This window comes from Neofelis nebulosa, chromosome 2 (assembly GCF_028018385.1).
Source record: "Neofelis nebulosa isolate mNeoNeb1 chromosome 2, mNeoNeb1.pri, whole genome shotgun sequence".
NCBI classification, from domain to species: Eukaryota; Metazoa; Chordata; class Mammalia; order Carnivora; family Felidae; genus Neofelis; species Neofelis nebulosa.
Window position 1 is genome coordinate 119,857,212 of NC_080783.1, and position 5,168 is coordinate 119,862,379.

The following is a 5,168-nucleotide window of genomic DNA, read 5'->3' on the forward strand; positions in this document are numbered from 1 at the left end:
TTCAAGGCTACAAGTTAATCTTCCAGCTTGGAAGTAAATGAGCAACTAGGCCAGACCAAGGTTAATTTTGAAATGAACTCTGGGGGCTTTGCAAGGTCACTTCCAATTTAAGTGATTTCATTACAAAATTAGACTGCAAAATAAAATAGTTGCCTATTTGCTCCCAAGCCATGTATGTTCCCAATTCATCAAAGATGGTTCAGAAAAGGGAGCGGGTGATTTCAGGTGGAGAATTACAAAAGCCTCTGTGTTGTAAAGGAAAGGCTTGGTTGGGGAGGTTTACTGAAGATCAGTAACTAAGTCCAATTAATAATTGTCCAGGTCCTTCCCTTTGGGCCAGTCCCCATCTCCTTGTCACATCTCCTTAGTACCGTAACAACAATGAACATTTCAGTGCTTACAATGTGCTTGACGTGTCGCCTGCATTATTTCACTTGATCCTCACCACAGTCATACGGGCAGATGTTATTTTCCCCATTTTTTCAGAAGAGAAAATGAGGCTATTTAACTTGCCCTGTTATCCATAGTGAGCAGAGTTGGGATTTGACTCTAGCCTGCAGCCACCGTTCAGTGACATGTGGAAATTGCAGGCAATTCTGCGGACCAGGTCAGTGGGATTTGTCTGTCTTCTAGGGTTTTTTAGACCTCTTTTAGAGCAAAAAAAATAACTTCCCTGCTGATTTGCTATACCTTGCCCACAGGCTCTTCCACACTAGATTTGCTTGGAGAGGAATGGCTATCAATTGTCTTACCACCAGATGGCAGTGTTACCTCAGAAATGCTTTTCAAAGAGCCCATACCCTGGGATCTGGAAATTCCATAGCAATTTTTACTCCCCCACAGTCAGCCTCTAGGCCGTGCCCACAGTCAGCTCTTCCAACACCTAGCCTGCTGATTGTCTCCTGAGCCGGACTTTCCATTGCGGTTTTCCAATCTTGAATCACGTCCCTAACTTCCAGGAGACACTAGCGTAGTGGTCAGAACACAGACACCAGAGAATAATACCCAAGCTCAAATCGGTGATCCCTTCCTTCATTTCTCTGTGTGTCAGTTTCCTCGTAACATCTCCCACACTTTGCTAAGAAGTAAGTGGGTTAATGCTTTTCAGGGTCTGTTAATAGATACAACATATAGGTCTCATAACTAGATTTGTAGTTTCAGTCTAGTTGAAAGTAGATTTTCAAGTTTGAACCTAAAACAGGGTTTGGGGGACATTTTGAATTTGATCACTGAGCTAAGGAGCCTCCTCTTTTCCAAAGGGACACACGGTCATGCCAGCTTTCACTGCTTTAGCCTAAGAGCATCAATCTCAGTGGAGGGCTCGAGGGCCACATGTGAGATGATGCAGGATTCTACCAGCAGAGCACTGATGGGAGAGCCATTGGCATCTTGAAGAGGGTTTGCATCCTTGGGAAGGTTTATGTTGATCAAGGACCAACCATAACTTACATATGAGTTAGGTGGCAGGGGAGGGATGGTTGGAGCTGGGAAGTTTCTTCTATTGAGAAAGCAACAATATCCTCCCTACGGTCACCTCGTACTGTGACATCCTCCTGCTGAGACCACCAGAGGGCCTCATAGCTGACCTGTGATACAGTGTGCAAAGGGCCTGGCACTGTGCTTAGTACTAGTAAGTGCCCAATAAATGGTAGTTAGTATTATTGTCAATAATAGTAATAAAACATTTACAGAGTATTGGCTATATGCCTGACAGTGTTCTAAGGTATTAACTCACGAGGTAGGGATCAACTTTATCCCCATTTTATGGATGAGAAAACTGAGGCACATAGAGGTAAAATAAGTTGTCCAAGATCACATAGCTAACAAGCAGCAGCACCAGGATCCAAAGCTAGGCAATCTGGGCTCAGAGTTCACACTGGTAACTATTTGGCTATTAATTAATCCAAAGACAGCAGCCGAGAAGAGACCGGAGGAGAAAGAGAGAGGTTCTGGCTGGGGTGACCAAGGAAGTGAGTGATCTGAATAAACAGGAGTTTCAGCTGGCCCTTTATTTTTTATTTTATTTTATTTTTTACATTTTTTACTTATTTTGAGAGAGAGAAAGAGAGTGGGGGGAGGGGAGCAGAGAGAGAGAGAATCCCAAGCAGGCTTCGTGCTGTCAGCCCAGAGCCTGATGTGGGGCTGTGAGATCCTGACCTGAGCTGAAATCGAGAGCCAGATGCTTAACTGACTGAGCCACCCAGGCACCCCTCATCTGGCCCGTTAACATACATTCAAATCTATTTTCTGCTCCCAACCCCAGTCCTTGGGCCTGAAGTTGAGCCCAGGGGTCTTGTTCCTACATAAATGGGGGCAGGGGTAGTCAGCTGAGGCCTCAGACCTACTGAACCAGAGCCCGGTGGGATTGGGGACCAGTGGCCCCACTAGTGAGGGACTCTTAGAGACTGGCCGCGGTACCAGGAAAACGTTCATGCCTCACTGGCTAACGTTTGCCTCTACTTGCACGAAAACACATTGTTTACACGCCTCTGCTACTCCTTCTTCCTGGAATATTCCCATTACTCCCTTTTGTCCTTAAGACTGAATCGGTGGGGGCGCCTGGGTGGCTCAGTCAGTTAAGCCTCCGACTTCAGCTCAGGTCAAGATCTCATGGTTTGTGAGTTCCAGCCCTGCATCGGGCTCGCTGCTGTCAGCGCAGAGCCTGGAGCCTGCTTTGGATCCTCTGTCTCCCTCTCTCTCCCTGCCCCTCTCCCGCTCTCATTCTCTCTCTCTCAAAAGTAAATGAACATTAAAAAGCAAAGACTGAATTGATGTGCCTACCTATCCATGAAGCATTCCCCAGTGCTTCCAGGCAGAGCTGGCTGCGTGCATGTGCATGTGTGTGTGTGCGTGTGTGTGAAATTCATCACACTGCACTCCAGTTGGCCCACTATAGTGGTGGCATTTGCAGGATTTTGAGTCCCTTGAGGCCAGAAACCATGTTGTATTCATTCTTGAATCCCAATGCCCAGCACAGAGCCTGGCACACGGTAGGCACATGACGATTATGTGTTGTAGGATTGGGGAACAGATATTACAACCTGAATTCTCAAAGATGCAGGCAAAGAATGCAGTCAGCATCATTCGTGCCCATTCCTATCCGCTTCGCCCTCCTCTTCCTCCTTTCTACCACGGGTCCGACTGGAGGAGTGTGGCCAGTTTAATGCAAAGGTCAGGATATCTTTGGCTCCTGGACTGCTGACTGATGTTCACATTCCTGAACTTGCAATAACCTCAGTAGATCCAGGGGCCAAATTCCAAGTGAGCGCACCAGGTTTTGTTGATGCAATCAGTTTCCTGGGAGGTCGCTTTATTAAGTCCTAAGGTTCTGATCGGCCCCCTAGCCCCTCGCTCACATACCACCACACCACTGACTCCCACTGGAGCCCACCACGGTGATGCTGAATGAGCCGCATTAGGCCTGCCACGCCACTGTGGCTAAGAGGAGTCTTTGGTGCCTCTGGAAAGCGGCTGCCTGAGACTGCCCTTCTCCTTCCACCCTGCCACACTGAATTTGCAAGTGCTCTTTCCCTGAAAGTGTTCTGTGCGTGCTCATGGCTCCTTCTGTGAAGTAGGGGAATTCAGGCTCCGTGAATGTGCCACCTGGCTGTTCTGCTGGGGGGGTGACAGCAAACATTTTTTGGGCTTTGAACCTCCTTGGTCCACAAGCTGGATCTGCTTCGTAGAATCATGGGTTGGTTATCGTTTTAAACATTAAGCTGCAGTTGTACCCCAATGCCCCAGGCCCCCACCCCAACGATTTCCACTAAGGATTGACTGTGATTCTTGGTCCCTTAAAGCCTGAGGCATGAGAAAAGTGCCAGAGAAAGCAGGAGCAGAGGTAGACACAGCTATGGTCTCCCAGTTGCTGAAACAGTCTTAGGTTTCGTTTTTAAACATTCTAATATAATTTGCACATAATAAGACAAACTCATTTGAAGCGTGCAGTTGGGTGCGTTTTGACAAAACTGGTGAAACCACTGACACAATCAAGATGTTGGATATTTTTGTCACCACAGAAGATGTCCTATTTCTTCCCAGTCAATGCCCTCCCAGCCACAGCAGTGAGCTGTGCTCTGATTTCTATCACTTTGGTTGAGAGTTTTGCCTGTTCTAGAACTTTAATTTACTGGAATCACTGAAACGATTATTTATGTATGTTTAGCTTCTTTCACTCAACAAAATGCTTTGGAGATTCGCCTCTGTTGTTGCTTGTATGAGTAGTTTATTTTTGTGTTGTTGCTTAGTGTTGTTCTGTTATATTAGCATACCGCACATATGTTGTCCATGACCCTGTAGGTGGGCATTTGGTTTGTGACCAGTTTGGGGGTTTATTATGAATGGAAGTGCTATGGACATACCTATACCATTCTTTTTTTAAATTTTTTTAATGTTTATTTTTGAGACAGAGAGAGACAGAGGGGGGGGGGGCAGAGAGAAAGGGAGACAAGAATCCAAAGCAGGCTCCAGGCTCTGAGCTGTCAGCACAGAGCCCGACACGGGGCTCGAACTCACGAGCTGTGAGATCATGACCTGAGCCAAAGTCAGAAGCTCAACCGACTGAGCCACCCAGGCGCCCCCTCACCCCCCCATACAATTCTTTTTGTGACATGTTTTTACTTCTCTTCCATAGATGCCCAAAAGTAAAGTTGCTGAGTCACAAAGTAGGTGTATTTTTAACTTTGTTACAGAAACTTCTTCCAAGTGGTTATACCATTTCACATTCCCAACCCCACAGTATGAAATTTTTAGTTCTTCGGCTTCATATAGGCTTTGTTCTGCTAGTGCACAGTTACCACTTGGAACCGTTCAAAGAACCATAACATTGGTTCTTACAAACAGATTTCAGAGTGTTCTGTCCCCAAGAGATGCTTCATACTTGTTGGGAAAAGGATTTGCCACTCTCTTGGACCTTAGAAGCAGCATGCAAAATTAGGAAGGGTATCCAAGGGGCAATAAAGGAGGAAGGCAATACAGCTTAGCCCACCATGCAGGATCAAACCCAACAAGCAATTTGATGACAGGTGTTCAAGCCAGATCACCCTCAGATTCAAGAGTGGCTTTGCAACAAGTCACTATCCCATTCCTGGGTAATCAGAGAAATTTATTTGCAGTCCGTTAGCTAATTGTTCCCATACTGAGCACGGATCTTAACGAAATGCCCTAAA